General features: G+C 41.3%; 1 long non-coding RNA gene across 1 annotated transcript in view; it reads left to right on the top strand.

Annotated features, from left to right (window-relative positions):
• The window catches only part of LOC311605284, a 59,518-nt gene extending 53,644 nt beyond the window's left edge, over positions 1-5,874 (top strand). The window contains exon 3 of the long non-coding RNA XR_014781879.1: positions 5,768-5,874. This is a non-coding gene — a long non-coding RNA (uncharacterized lncRNA). The remainder of the gene's footprint in view (positions 1-5,767) is intronic.
• Positions 5,875-16,628: the final 10,754 nt, after the last annotated feature.

Raw genomic sequence — 16,628 nt, 5'->3', positions numbered from 1 at the left:
ATAATCAAATATGTAACACTTGTAAGTCTTAAAAGGCATGTTTTCATGAAACACCGTTTAATACATTCTCCTTCATAAACAACCTGTTGTACTCATTTTTTAAATTTCTTTGATCTGAAAAAAAAAATATATATATTCATATATAGCCTTTAAATTTTTTTCACACAATGGGAGGAAAAGAAAAATCTATGAAGGCATTTTCTCTCTAGTTAAGGCTCAAATCAGCAGCCATACATCCTAAAAAGTGTTGTTATGTTATTTTTGAGAAATGATGTGACATGCCCTAGATTTCAAATGCAGATGCTTCAGACAACCAAGTCAATTTTGGAATCAAAATCGCTATATAGGACACTAGCAGGCAGGAGTGGAGTGGGGAGGCAGCACCCAGCTCTGTGGTTGGAAATCCTATCCTGGAATATTGCCACCTAGCGATGCCTGTCAGCTGTCTGCCCCACACACTTCAGAAACAATGCTCCTCAGAATAAATGAGATTCACTTTGGATTCAACCCCCTCCCTTCCCAGATATCCTAGTAACGAATTGTTCCTGCAACATTTGAAGGCCACCCACCCGTGCTTTAAAAAATAATTTACTAAAGAGGACAGACGGGTAGCATTGTGAAAGACAGCAAGATGAACAGCAGGGGACATGTCAAGAACTCATAAGCACAGAAAAGCCACAGGGGCAGATAGCGCAGAGAGAACGAATGACAAGAAAGAAACTGAATGAGTTTAGCCATTAAACAGGAAAATTCAAAGTTTTTTTTTAAATAATAAAAGTGTTAATTTGTTTCTCTTTAATATAGTTGGACATTTCCAATATCCTATAGGAACAGTTCATTTCTCTTGCTGTTTCCCCTAAGAAATGCTAGTGGCCTTGTTTGATCTCATTACCTTTTACTTTCTTGAGTTGCCTTAGTATCCTCACGTGGAACCTAGTGAACATAGGGTATCTAAACTCAAGGAATTTTGGTTTCATAGAATCCTTTGGAATCCTATTAAATAAATAGTTAGCCATATTTTGGGAATATATATTGAGGTAGATGATTGTCATTTAGTTATCTTTGTAATTCAAATCAGCATCACTAACATATTAAAAATGGCAACTGCAGTAGTCATAACATATTTTTTAGTTTATGTTTTAGAAAACACTTTATATCTTATTTTCTGTTCTCTGAACAAAATTATATTTGGAAGTCAAGGTCAAGGAACCAGTCTCTTTTCTATATGGCATTTGAGATTTTTTTCATTTTTTATTAATTTATTCATATTACATCTCAATGGTTATCCCATCCCTTGTATCCTCCCATTCCTCCCTCCCTCCCGCTTTCCCCCTATGCCCCTCCCCTATGACTGTGACTGAGGGGGACCTCCTCCCCCTCTATATGATCATACGGTATCAAGTCTCTTATTGGTAGCCTGCTATCCTTCCTCTGAATGCCACCAGGCCTCCCTATCCAGGGTACGTGGTCAAATATGGGGCACCAGCATTTGTGTGAAAGTCAGACCCCACTCTCCACTCAACTGTGGAGAATGTCCTGTCCATTGGCTAGATCTGGGTAGGGGTTCGATGTTTATTGCATGTATTGTCCTTGGTTGGTGCCATAGTTTGAGCAGAACCCCTAGCATTTGAGCTTTGAGTCTAGAGGAACTCTACAAAGTTCTTAGTTACTAAATGCCTTGTTACAGGATCAGAAATATGGTAAACGGTCTTTCATGAAAAGCTTTCTATATTATTCTAAAGATGTAAAACTATGCTGTTTTCCTACCAAAATTCTATAATGGGGCTTGAAATGACATGTACAATGCTGGGAAAGAAGTCTTATTGCCCCCAACATAGCTGGGAGTTTCTTTGGAGGAGGACTGCGTGCTGGCATCTGAGTTATGTAACACATTAATAATTTTCTCTTTGGATTGTAGAGGCTGAGAAGAAACATGTTCTTTCATGGTAAGACTTGGTTGCCCAGTACCCTTTCCAGTGTTAGAGCCCCGTGTAGCTACAATTAAAGTAAACCAGTCATATAACTGCTTGAATATCTTCTTAGAAAAAACAAAAACACTGTAGGGATAGATAGAGGGTAAGCCAGATATTGAAAGAAGCTTCATTTATAAGCTCCAGAGAGCTTGGAAATTGGAAAATAGAAAGATTTCCATTCTTTTAACTGTTCAATAAAAAATGATCTGGTATCAAGTTTGTGTCAGATCACATATCTTAGGTGTTAAGGATGGAAGTTAGACACCAGCCTGTCACCACAGAATCTTTATCTTCGAAATGTGTGAACATCCACTTTGCTCTTAGGCCACAAAGGCTACTTACCGTTGCCCATGCGTGCTTTCAGCTCAGAATTACCTTTTATCTAGTTCAGATGAAAGTAACCCTACAGCAGAGCTTCCAGGAGGGCACATCTCCATAATGTCTATATTTGAAATCTAGGACACCGACCTTTGGTTTGCAAAGGAGTGTGGTCTAGCTTCTGACAACTTGCTTTTAGTGTGAACCAGAAAAAGAATGACCAAGTTGACTGATTTAACCAAAAAGAGATAGAAACAGTCATGCACGTGGATAGGAAAATTTTTGGTTAGTTCAACTTGCTTTTCCCAGACCCTTCACATGGCAATAGTCAGTGATATGTCCAAATTTTGTAGATGGGAAAACTGCCGTATAAAGCAGGGAAAAGGGAAGTGAGGAAGAGATAAGTTAGCAGAATTTTCAGCAATCCAGGCAAGAGAGTTAATGATTCATCTTGGTTGGCAGCTGTGAACACAGAAGAGAATGAGTTAGAAAGAAGCAAGTGACCAAAAACAAAATTCACAGTCATCGGAAATGCCTGTGAGAAAACCAGGAGGGAGACAGAGAATATGTGACTAGTCTGAAATTTCATTTCATCACCAAAAATACTGTCCGCACAAAGAGCAATCACTTGAGAAGAAATGATGGGAAAGTAGGAACATCAGTCTGTATAACCCAATGAGATAAAACTGACATAAAACAGGGAATATGATATTCTGACTGAATCTAAGCAGAGATTGGGATTGTAGAGGAAGGGAAGAGGTTGATGATTGCTAGAGAAAGAACAAGGCAGCCCACCAATAAAGGAAAGCAGGAGAGGGTGGGGACATGAGGGAAACCCTCACTGCAGCAGGAAGGCTGCACTTACCATGCAAGAGCGACACTGTCAGTCAGCTGTTTGAAGGTGCTCCCTTGGTAGCTGGGTGTTTTCCCATAGTAAACAAGAATACAACTCAGGAAATGTAAAATATTACTGTTATATTAGTTATTACTATAACTTTATATAGAATATGACGAGCAGGCTGCAGATAGCCCAGGACCTGTGAGAATCCAGCTATTCAATCAACACAAAACATTTGAGACTAGACATATTAAAAATGGATTCCCTGGCCAATAAGGCTTGAGCATAACTTGAAATATCAAACATATGTTAATTTTAAAGGGAGATTAATCATCCTCAGAAGCCTTCCATAATTACCGTACCAATCATGACAGGAGCCCCGAGGTAAGAATTTGTATTCCCCTTTCAGATTTTTCATATAAGGAAACAGAAGGTAAAGTAAAACAAAACAAAGCAAAACAAAGCAAGGCAAGGCACCCCAAAACCCAACTTGTTCAAGGGCCAAGACTTGCTGAAGGTCACAGGTTTTCTCAAGGTCATAAGCTTATTTAAGGTCACCAGCTTGTTCAAGCTGGGACTCAAATTTAAATCTACTATGTTCTCAGGAACTGTACCAGAGAACAGTAAGCGCAAGATGCCATCATCTCATGAAGAACTCATTCTGGTTGTTAAGAGAGGGATTAATAGCAGAACCGAGTCTGCAAATGATTCACATTGAATCATTTGAGTGTGTGCCGCTGCTCTGATTCTATGTTCATTTGGTAGTATTTGGAACATACTTTGCCTGTTCGTGTTGGTTCCAGTCCCGCGTAGACAGCATTCTTTTTTGTGTGTTATGGTATTTGCATCTCTCTTTGGGAATATAAGTTAGGACCCTATCTTCTGAATGCAGATAACATCAACCGGTATGCGTGCACAGTCTGTGGGTTGCAAGAAAACAGGTGATCTTTTACTCGACCATTTGCTTGTTTTATTGTTTTATTTCTCACGATTGATAGATAATACCAAGAAATAAAAGGCTTCACAAAGAAAGATGCATTTCTTGTCCTGAACCTAGTGCTTTATGGGAAGTACAAAGAAGACATAAAGACATCGAACAAAGCATCCCATAAGTAATTACCACTTGTAGTTGTTCTAAGTCCTGTGGTAGGACACAGAACAAATGGCTTCACTCGGCATGGGAAATCAGAGGTGTTTCCTATTGAAAATTTCTGCATTATAGTTTGAATATGATTGATTTCCTTGGAGCCCAATAGGGTTTTCTTTTTGACATGTTAAGGCTTTAATTGGGGAAGTAAATTTAAATGATTAGTGCAAGGTCTAAAATACGTTTGGAGAACATGGACTTGAAAAGGACAGTGGGAGAAAGCAAAGGAAGGAGAAATGGAAAGTGTGTGTTTGTGTGTGTGTGTGTGTGTGTGTGTGTGTGTGTGTGTGTGTGTGTGTGAAACAGGAGACGTGATGGTGAACAAAAGACATAGCCTTTAGGATACCCAGTACTTAGAAAGAAAGGAAATAGAGAACTTGAACCAAAAGGAAGAAATGATCAGAAGGGAAAGATGGGCTCAGTTCATTAGCTCTGTGTTCAAGGGAAGACGAGATTCTAAAGAGCTGGGAAGATTGTCATGAGGATCTGAAGCTATGGGCACGTGAATTAGATGAGGAAAATAAGTCAAAGTGAGCTAGAGTTGTCGCTCTGCTTGAGTCTTACAGTGTTTGCCCTGTACATGAAACATACTGGATTCAGTCACATAACCAGCTCTCTCATTCTTTCTCCCTCTCTTGCTTTTTCTCTTATTCTTTCTCTTTCCGCCCCTCTGTCTCTGTCTGTCTGTCTGTCTGTCTGTCTGTCTGTCTGTCTGTCTGTCTGTCTGTCTCTCTCTCTCTCTCTCTCTCACACACACACACACACACACACACACACACACACACACACTAAAATAAAAAAAAAATAAAGAGAGAATAAGGAATAGGATGAATGAATTCTGAGTTCTTGATTCTTGCTTGGTCAAAGGTGACATTATTCCCGCTTCCTAAATGAAGACATTAGGTCTGCACAGGAGAGAGGAGGGCACCAATAAAAAATTTGAGGCTCTGAATACTAAGAAAAGAAAAAGCATCGCTTCCTTCAGCTTTCTGAGCAAGTGGATGAGATGATCAATTTCTAGTTTTCCCACATTCAAGCACTCGAGCAATCAAGGCTTTGTGAAAAGACAGGTAAAACCAGTCTGCACTTAAAGCTTGCAGATAATCACGATCGCGGCCGGTAAGTGAAATACGAACCTTTGTACCCAGAGCTAAGCAAGTGCACTAGAGCGCAAGCACAGTACAGAAAACAGGGCTATCAGCGCCGGGCAATTGTCTCCAGGTATTTAAACAGTCAGGTTTGATTACAGCTCTGGAGAGCTCAGCACTCAACGAAGCAAAGTACAGGGTCTGGCTCTCAGCTTTCCCACTGATGAGTGAAGTGGTAGAAGCAACGAGCCATCGCTTCCACCACCAATGCAGTCCTTTCCTTTGCAAAATGAAGTCTTTGGGGAATCATTAATTCGCTCAGAGTCCATGTTGAACAGGTTCAGTACAGCGCACAGACCTAAGAATATTAAATAACTAGAAAACCCCATTCTCTGTTCCCTAGTGACCTACAGGGTCGGTGGAGTGAGGTCTCAATGCCGTTGAACCGCAGTCCTCTCAAAAGATGCTGAGCTGTAACACGGAACTACCGACAGTAGGATACAAGGGTGCCAGCAGGTAAGGCAAAAGCGCTGCTGGGGCCATGGCTGAATGAACGAGAGTTGCTAAGAGGATCAGATCAGGATGGAAATTTCCAGAGAAGGAAGAACTGCCTAGGTGCCTGTCGACGTCTCTCGCAGCGTTAATATTTTTCTGTGTTTCCTTGTTGTTTGTCGGGGGAGAGGGACTCGAACAAATGTAGGGTATGAGTGCGGGGGTGGGGTGGGGTGGGATGGGGGGTGGTTAATACCTAGAGACAAGACAGAAGGAAGTACTTTGGTGAACGGCTCTAAACAACGCAAATGAATTCAGAGTGAATTCCATGGAGGAGAAGGCACGACACGTCGTGAATAATGAAAACATCCTTTGCCTGCTTTATGCTTATGTCTCCCATAAGGTCTTAGAGGTACTTTAAAAATGGCTCGGCAGAATTGGAAGTCCTACTTAAGTGGCCCCGGCTAGAGTAGGGCTAGGGAACATGAGCTTCGTGAAGACATCTGCTTACTGATTGGGGGGGGGGGGGTAGATGTTAGCAAGCTTAACTACTTCTGAGCCTTGGTCCCCTCATCTGCAAAACAGGAAATGGTAACAACATTTACTTTCCTGTGTAATAGTTAAATCTACTAAATACTGATACCCAGGCTGTCCCAGCCTGGTTTGGTGTTGCTTATTTTACCTGCTATCTACAGAGAGTCCTCCACCAAAGTGAGATGTGTTGTGGTACAGGGTGGAATAATTTAGGATTCTCCCTCATCAGCTGGGCGCCGATGGAGCTCGCCTTTAATCCCAGCACTCAGGAGGCAGAGGCAGGCGGATCTCTGTGAGTTACAGGTCAGCCTGGTCTACAGAGCGAATCCAGGATAGCCAAGGCTATGCAGAGAAACCCTGTCTTGAAAAACTGAAGAAACAACAACAACAACAACAACAACGACAAAAACTAAGATTCTCCCTTATGAATGGGATCTAAAAGGGGCGAGTTAGAATCTGTTTTTGTAACCAGAGCACAGACTTATGTCCAGTGAGACCCTATTCTGGGCACGGGATAAATAAGTCACAATATGCAGCAACTTCATTATTAAAATAATTTTAAAATATCAAGTGAGTGTTTTAGGAAATCGATGGAGGCAGCTGTGGCTGCTGCCTGGCTCTTCCAGGGACCAGGTCTGCATAGTATCTTAAGTGCACAGTGACAGATGTCATGTCAGGAATCAGACTCAGGATTTGACTCAGCTGGTTTACGTGCCCCCTTTGCTCCCACAAACCTTTCTCCCTCACCTTTTTTATCTTTTTATTTTTTATTTTATTTATTTTTTTTTAAAGAGGAAAATCTGAGCCAGTAACCAGGACACTAGAGGAGAGTCAAGGTTAAGAAAATGCCCTCTGTTACTAGCCACTAGCCAAAATGGTCTTTTTAAACAAAAGCAATTTCTTAAGTTTCCACGAAAGGTCTCACAGGGATTTTCTAAAATGAACCCTGCTTTGCAGCCGTTCTTCACGTGCTGTGACCTCAAAGCATTTGGACAAGTCAGTGCTTAGAAATGGCTCTGTTCCTGCCTACGTCACCACACGGATTCTTTTTCTTAGCATGACTTAACAGCACCGGTGCCCAGCCCCAGGAGCTGCTTACCCTGAAGTGGCAGTGATTTTTCAAAAACAATAAAGCTATCTACAGTCAGTCTCTCTTGATTATATTGCGGGAAACAACTTGTGTAGGGAAACAATATCCTGCATCCTGCTGAAGGTTCGCACAGATGGAACATCAGTGGGAGGAGCTGCCAGCTACTTCCCTGCCAACTTGTTAGTGCTGGAGACATTATCCTCTTGTTTTGCCAGTTTAATAGAGGATCAGTCGTAAAAATTCTCCGTAGGCTCAGCAACATAATTATTATCTATGGTCTCTGCATTAGCTGTGAGGAAACATCGTGGCCTGAGTCTGCCTCATTTTAAATGCCAAGCTGTGCCCACATTCAGCCCACATCCAACCTGAAAATTCAATATCCCCCCCGAGCACAGCTACTCCTGGTGTCATGGCGGATGCTAAGTACATGGTTGCCCTAGTCCTGGCGTTTCACACTCGTAGGGCTGTTTCTATGTTTGCTTCCTCTCCCCTGATCTTTTCCAACATTGGTGTCCTTACAATTGAAAATTATTAAGTAGGTAAAAAAAAAAAAATCTGTGTCACATTTAGTTCTGGTACTCAGTCCAGAAGAGCTTAAGCCCCTGCAAATTTGGAAAACAAACTCCTTAACAGATGGGCCACATAAAGTTTACAGCATGTGCCGTGTGGGAGGTAGTATGGCTCTAGGCGAGAAACAGAAGACTAGAAATTTGGGAGCTCAGTGTTTGAATTTGCTCTTGTTTCGTTTGTTTATAGCAGATCACATAAGCTTATACCCTTCACCTCTCTCACATTACCTGATACCTTAACCTTGTAAGTGAGGAGGAAGAAGAAACCAGGAAACTTTGTTTTCCTTAATATGAAGCAGACGCACAGCGCTTCTTGCTGCTGCCGGGTTCATGTACAACTGGTATCAATCTGCTAATAAAACAGGGCTGCGGGGTCTAGAAAAATCCCACGCTGTAATTTTAAATGTGAAAAACAGCTCTCTTTCACCCAGAGCAGGTGTCTTTATTCTATTGAACGGTAACTATAGTCACCACAGAAAACGATGTGACCGGTCTTGAAAAAAAGGAATCATTGAAAAACTGTTGGCTTCTGACTGCCCAATAGGCATGACAGCATGCCTTACAAGTGATCTCTGGGAGCAAAAAGATGTTAGGAAATCATTTGAATCACATTGTTATGATATGAACTGGATTATTGTCCGACAGGCAAAGGTTCTCAAGCATCGATTGTCCTTGGCTTTATTTGGCGGTGGGGGTGGGGGGCGAGATTGTATTTAAGGATGCAAATGTCTCAGACCCACCATAGGCCTACTGATTGGAAATGACCCCAAGCAAACCTAGGAGTTGTGTGCTTTGACAGGATTCTGTACCTGACACCAGTGACTAATCACAGTCGGCCTCGGTCACAATTTCTAAAACTACGTGAACCAATAACAACTATTTGGCCATATTGGTTATGACTGAAATTCTGAAGCCAAAGATACAGGAGTTATCTTTTAGTAAGACCAAGTGCTTGCTGAAGAGACAATGGAAGACAGAAAGAGAAATGTCAGAAAGAGATGGCCATGATGCAGCCACAAGGGGGAGGAGGGAAGTGATTGAGAACAAAGGGAATCCTGAAGGTGAGGTAAGAGAGACTTTCACAAGTGAGAGTGGGAAGATAACTTCATGGACAATATGGATGCTGCGCTCTGAACTGGCCCTGTGATTTGCTTCTAGAGTAATACTGCCCCCATTCTGAATTCAGACAGAGAACATGTGGTTTGAATGAGAATGTCCTCCAAAGGACATTTATTTGCACATCTGGTTCCTAGGTAGTAGAGCTGTTTGGAAAGCATTAGGAGGTGTGGCCTTTTGAAGGAGGTGTGCTACCACTGGAGGTGAGCTTTGAGCTTACAAAGCTTATACAATTCCCAGTTAGTTCTCTGCTTAACCCTTGTGGATCGGACGGAAGCTCTCAGCTGTTGCTCCAGGGCCATGCCTGATTTGTTTGGGTCTGTGCTGCTCATGTCATCATGGACTCACCCTCTGAAACTGTAAGCCTCAGTAAACTCTTCTATTAGTTGGCTTGGTTACGGTGACTAAGACAGTGTATTTTGAAAATTCGGATGTATACATGATGCTGGTCTAATTGCAGTATAAGGTCAAGCACTTGGAGTTTGCAAGGTCAAATACACCCAGCATTGTGTCCGTAAGCTGGCTTGGGCATACCTCTTTTGAAACATTTTGTCCCACTGAACTGATGTCTCATTTTTTTTGAAGTACATTAACCTTTTGTTTTTCATGGAAGCATCAACATATGTTCGCTATTCCCATGAAAATCAGTCTCTGGCGTCCTCCCACCACCCTCTTCCAACCCTTGCTTTTTAACTTAGACTAGCGGTGGTTCCCAGTCTGTGAGTTGTGACCCCTTCGGTGGCCAAAAAAACTCTTTCACATGGCTCACATATCAGATATCCTACATATCAAATATTTACATTTAATTCATAACAGTAGCAAAATTGCAGATATGAAATAGCAACAAAAATAATTTTATGGTATGGGGTCTCCACGAATATGAGAAACTATATATTAAAGGGTCACAGCATTAGGAAGGTTGAGAGCCATTGACCTAGACTTTCCTTAGAACTTCTCTGATTTTCTTTCAAGCTCTTGTTTTGTAGTCCATGCTGGCCTGGATCACTATGTGGCCTTGAATTTACAACCTTCCTGGCTCAGCTTTCAGGAGTATTAGCATTACAGGAACTCACCACCAATGCTTGGTAAGGACTATATCATCTAAATTAGGCATCATTATTATAGTCACACCATATACTTATTTTCTTGTACTGTTAATCAAGATTTATAAAATTATATTGACTTGGTTGCTTTTAAAAAATTGACAATAGAGATTGTGCTTTACAAAAGCAGTAGGCTTTGTTCATTTTTGTTTACATGATAACTACCAAAGTTTTAGCTCAACTGTGAAAGTTCAAAAACTAGCCTAAGGAATACCCAAGTAAGTGCATCATGGGTGTGCAGAAAGCCAAGGAACCCTTTAGTGTGCCACTTATACCAAACAACTTGTGCTGTCTAATTCTATTGCTTTAAGCATATTGGAAGATACGAAGATGAATCATATGGATATAAAAAGATTACTATGTAAGCAAAAAAGTACAATTGGAAGAATCATCTAAGTTGTGGTGAAGATATAAAAACTGAGAGAGTAACTGAATTTGGTTTCTTTGATCAAGAAAGTTGGTTATGTGATGTACCTTAAACTAGACCTGGGGCTATATGGAATTTAAATAGTAAATTAGAGTAAACTCAAAAGTATCTAATTTATGGGACTGGAGAGATGGCTGAGAGGCTGAGAGCACTGGCTGCTCTTCCAAAGGTCTTGAGTTCAGTTCCCAGCAACTACATGGTGGCTCATAGCCATCTATAATGAGATCTGGTGCCCTCCTTTGACATGCAGGTATACATGCAGGCAGAATACAGTATACATAATAAATAAATAAGTCTTTTAAAAAGTTTCTAGCTTACACCACAGGCTCCCTCCATTAGCTAGGTGTAATCATCCTGTTCTGTCAGGGAAGGTATTTATAAGCAGAGTGGAGGAATGAATAAAGAAATATCTATTCTGCCCTGATCATAGTTGGCTAAAATTGAATTGGCCTCCTGACACAAGTAAGCATAGTCAATCTCTGTCTCTCTGGGATTTGTTGTGGCAATCAGCCAAGACAGGGTAAGAAAATCCTCAATAGTTCCTGCTTCATAAATATGTCTGACAGATATATTGGGCCCAAAGGCTGAAGATGATGCTCCAGTGTTATAGAGAGTTTTGGGTGACTGATCGGGCAGCAAACTGTCTCTGTCATTTTCTTATTTTGGAAGATGCTAACCTGCACTTCCTGTCTACTCAGGTAATTAATTTTATTCCTTCTAAAGTCTCTGATGGGGTTGAAGACCACATAGTTTAGTTTTACAAATAAGCTTAGTTGTTTAGGGGCTGAGATGTTTTTAGGTCTTGATAGATGTTTTAAGTTGATAGAGATGAGATATGATAAATATTGATTTACATTCAGAATTTTAGACTCAGCAAGATAGGAAAGATGTTTTCTTCAAGGTTGCCGAATACAAATAGCCAAAACACTATGAATGGAACATTTATATAATTCCTGATTGTTTTGTGGTTCTTCATGCTTTAGGTAGCTTATTGTACATACATGTAATAATATAAATGTATATGTAAAAAATGAAAAAAGAAAAAAGAATAAATAAAAATTTAAAAGTTCCAGGTAGCTGAAAGAAGGTGGTAGAACAAGTTAATATGCACACGTTGTAGAGTAGAAGGCAGGGAGAGTTCTGTTTTCAGTGCCTCGTGAGACCCTACTTTATCTCTTTTAATTAAGCCAGAGTCAATGTATGTCTATTATTCCAGCTCTAGAGAGCCTTAATGAAGACAGATGAAAGGTGGAGAAGAACTTACAAACAGAGCAGAGAATGATGTGCACAATTTAGTGGGGAGCAATGGACATGTGGGAACCCTACTTCACGATCCCATTTTCATGCTATGAAGATAAAACCGTTTTTAATAGAACCGTTTAAGAGAGCAAAGGTCAATTTTGAAAAAAATTGAAATACACAATGCAGCGTCGGAGTTACATTTAATAGAAGTATCAAGAAATGGTATGGAAAATGTTGCCCTTGAACTCATATCCGACAAGTAAGTGGTGGGTTTTGCCTTTCTGTTCACTACATTATGTAGTACTGTGTAAGTGTTTTGATCATTTTAGGCTTTGGCTGCTCAGGGACAGAAGTGTGAAAACTGGATCCGTCTAAGTCCAAAGAGATAATGTCTGGCTGGAATGGTGGTCAGTGAGTAAAGGTACTTGCCACTGAGACTGATGACCAGAGTTTGATTCTTCAGGCCCCACTCAGCGGAAGGAGAGGAACGGCTCACTTAAGTTGATGTGTGACCTCCAGCTGCACTCCTGTGTTTTGTGCTATGTGCGTGCATGCACACACATGCATAAAAAGATTTACGGAGTGTAATGGCTAGCACTCTAAAGTCGCGTTGCTCTCTAACAATTTGTAGCTTCTTTATTTTTCATATATTCCTCAATTCTCTATCACCTGATTGTTTATTCATTTTATGCCTCATTTTAAGAGCTCTAACATTCAGAGGCTGCTGCAATGACAATAGTTCATTCCCAAAGAACTACTTAATTTTCCTTGGGATGGGGGGTGAGATGGTAAGGCTTTGTGGAAAAGAATTCATGCTAGAAGGGAGGTGAGGCAGCTGCCTGTTGTTGACTCATTGTCTCTTGGGTCCAAATTTCACCTGCTCACCCTCTATTGCCTATAATAGGCAACTGTTAACAATGTCCCTTCGCCAGCTCGCTCTGTGTTTGTCATTGGGAGTAGCAGGTGCTCGAGTAACATTACAAGAGGAGGAAGATTTTGCTCCCCAGTGTTGAGATGCTTGTTGAACTCATGTACTCTCCGGGGACTCCCAGATTTGGTTCCTTCAGCAAGCCACAGCCAGCATCAGCCAGCATCAGCCAGCATCAGCCAGCATCAGCAGCTGTCCTGAGAAGCCCATTAGCATCATCGCCCAGTGCTCCTGGCAAGACATCTCCCCGTGAACAAATACTAGATGATGACTCCCCAGCCTGTTCCCAAGGCCACCACAACAGCGACTTCCAACTTCTGTGTCTCCACTGAGATGTAGCGATTCCGGTACTGACACTGTGGAGATCTCAGCCTTGTGCAGTGTTCCTCATGTATTCTCAGCCAGGGTGTGGGGGTGTGAGTGGGGCTGAGGCAATGGCTTTTTACTGCAACCCTTCCTATCTTTTTTTGTATTCATTTCACTCTTTTCTGGCAGACGTTGAGTCACTTACCTGACCTGTTATAGTTAGTAAGTTTTCTTTTGTGTGTGTGTTTTTCTGCTCCACCATCTTCTTTAAAAAAAAAATTTTTTACATTTTAATTTATTATAATTTATTCAGATTACATCCCAAATGTTATCCCTTCATTTGCATAGTCCCATTGTTCCCACCTTCCCTTCCTCTTCCACCCTATTTCCCTCCCCCTAGACCTCTGACAGAAGGGGACCTCCTCCTCCACCAGCTGATCACAATTTATCAGGTCTCATCAGGATAGCCTACTTCCCCTTCCTCTGTGTGCCCACTGGCTGGGCCTCCCCACCAAAGGGGAAGTGGTCAAATGGGGGCATCAGAGTTCATGCCAGAGGTTTTCTTTTCTATGTCTATAAGACACTTTTCTTTTGTCTATAAGACAAAAACAGATCAAAAAGTGTGGACGGTGTTGCCTTGCAAAGTGCAGCTGATAAAATGTAGCACAGAGTATGTGATTTTGGGTAGATACAAGGGGCTGGAGAATTTAAATTAAAAAAAAAAAAGAATATTACTGTGAAGCCTCCAAGCTGGGAGTGGTAGGTCTGCCTTTGTTTTTTATTTAAAAAAATCCAGCTTCATGGAGCAGTACGGAAGATAAATTTCTGTAGCTAGGAAGGATTTGAGCTGAAATGATGCTTGAAGGTGGGAGGAAGAGGATCGGATTGTGTCCCAGAGACACATGAGAGACGTAAATCAAAATGCTGAAGTGACACAGAGTAGGAAACAGTCAAAGGCTTCAACGACCTTTCCGCTAAGGACTGAAGAATGCCGTATGTGGTGACATGAAGCTATCATTGCGGTGACTTTCAGATTAAAGGGATGGAGCAAGTTGAGCTCACAATTTGGAGAAAAGCCGATAGAACTGATAGGTTTGGGACAGATGGAAGAAATACTTGTTTGGGGCACATTAGTTTTTAAAGAGGCAAAAAAAAAAAAAAAAAAAAGCCGTGGGCATGACTCACTTTTGAGTGTGTTTTCCACAGGCTTCTCTGTTCAGTTAAGCTGAGTAATTGTTCATATAATCCCAGCAAATTTAAGACAGGCTTGTCTCCCAAGGTAAATATGTTCCATGGGCCTCTTTTTCCCATGCATGCTCTCTGCCTTGGATAGTTTTACAGAGAGTTTGGATTTTTTTTTTTCTTGAAACTTCTTCCAGATGATGGAATCTTAAAATACGGAGGACAATGAATATTTTATTTTAAAAATGTTTATATTTCACTAGTGCAGAATGAAGATGAGAGGCTCAATAAATAAAGACTTAGGAACAATGCCTCCCTTCAGCTATATATATTCCGACTTTGGCTTTTGTATCCCTTCACTTCAAAAAGCACTTCTCAGGGGGTAGATTAATTTTGCCGGGCATCCACATTTCCAGAAGGGCTGTGTTCTGTCTCCAAGTACTTTGTTCTGGTAATGCTTGGAGCCCTAGTAGCCTTCTAGGGAATGAAGTCCTAGGGTAGATCTCTCAGAAGGGACGTTGTGCATGCACAGACTGCAGCCCAGAGCACTGTACACAGCACCTGCTGGCAATGACATGTCCACCTGTGCTGCCCAAGACCTGGCTGCTGCCTGTTCCCCGAGGCAGGCAACTGACAGGCAAGCAAAGCTGGCTTCAGATGTTCCTGTCAGGCAGTTCTGTAGACTGCAAGCCAGCAGCGTCCTCCATAATACACCAGTGAAGGCTGGATGGAGCCCCATCCGAAGATTCTCATCTGTGATGTGGCAAGAGTTTTTAAGCATGTGACTTGTGGAACACTAACGTGATTTAACTTCAAAAGGTAACCCAGAACAAATCCAATGAGATAATCATGCTTTTCTGGTTTCGATTATTTTATTTAGCTAACTAATTACTTATGTTTTTAATGATTGCACACAACACGACCCCAAATATACACAAATAAAAAAAAAGGCCCAAAACAACCACAAACCTTAAATTCATAATTATCCAAGACAGAAGATCCACTCCCCTGTAAGCAGGTGAAAATTGCTCTGCAGTATGCTTTCTTCTCTCTGAAAAACAGAATGTAAACAAATGACCTGCAGCAAATTTGTGCTTTTCTGTTTACTAAGATGGAGATGGTGGTGTGCTCTCCATTTAGTTACTTCTTTCCCTTACCTGCAAATGTTCAATCAATTCTCTCTCTTTCCTCTCTCTCTTTGTATCTCAGACACATTCACAAGAGGGATATATTAAAAACCCAAAGTTCAATAAAATTTTGAAAAGGTAACTGCATAGGAGAGTTTTATCCAGGTTTCATTTCGCCTGTGATTTGTGTAGACTTGGACTGCTGTAGGCTACATTGATAATTTCAAAGAAAGGAATTTGAAGAATTGCCAGCAGGCCATTTCATGTAAGCTACCAGTTCATTGGGAATACATTTCTGTCTATTTTGGCAGTGCTAATTTCATGATCTCTAATGATACCAAAGGCACTTTTATCATTTCTTCAAAGTCTTTATGTCTTCTTCTGCATATATACTTTAGCTTTCAGCTTAGTATTTTTGTGGAACTCCTATGTGTGTGAGTGAGTGAGTCTCTGATTCTCGTGCTTGCTTTTGGCGGGGTGGGGGGGTGGGGGGTGGGTCACCTTCTTCTATTGGTTTGCCTTGTCCAGCCTTGATGTGATGGTTTTTGTTTTATCTAATTTTCTTTCATATCATCATGTTTGTGTGTTAACTCTTAGAAGTCTGTGGAGTAGATCTGGATGGGAGGGGAGAGGGCGCAGCACTTGGAGGAGTGGAGGGAGGAAAAACTATAAACAGGATATATTGTTTGAAGCCTACAAGAAGAACATTATGATGGGCAGATCTGGGCCCAGGGGTCCCGCTCAAACTATGGCACCAGCCAAGGACAATACAGGCTGTCAACTTCAAACCCCTACCCAGATCTAGTCAATGGAGAGGACATTCTCCACAGTTGAGTGGAGAGTGGGGTCTGACTTTCACATGTACTCTGGTGCCTCATATTTGACCACTTTCCCTGAATGGGGAGACCTGGTGGCACTCAGAGGAAGGATAGCAGGTTACCAAGAAAAGACTTGATACCCTATGAACATATACAGGGGGAGGAAATCCCCCTCAGGAACAGTCATAGGGGAGAGGAGTAAGGGGAAAATGGGAGGGAGGGAGGAATGGGAGGATACAAGGGATGGAATAACTATTGAGATGTAATATGAATAAATTAATAAAATAAAATAAAATTAAAAACAAAACAAAAAAAAAGAAAAAAAGAATT

Source organism: Acomys minous (assembly GCF_964271855.1).
Source record: "Acomys minous genome assembly, chromosome: 9".
In the NCBI taxonomy this organism is placed as follows: Eukaryota; Metazoa; Chordata; class Mammalia; order Rodentia; family Muridae; genus Acomys; species Acomys minous.
The sequence above is the reverse complement of the archived record's forward strand: the minus strand, read 5'-3'. Positions and strand labels throughout refer to the sequence as shown.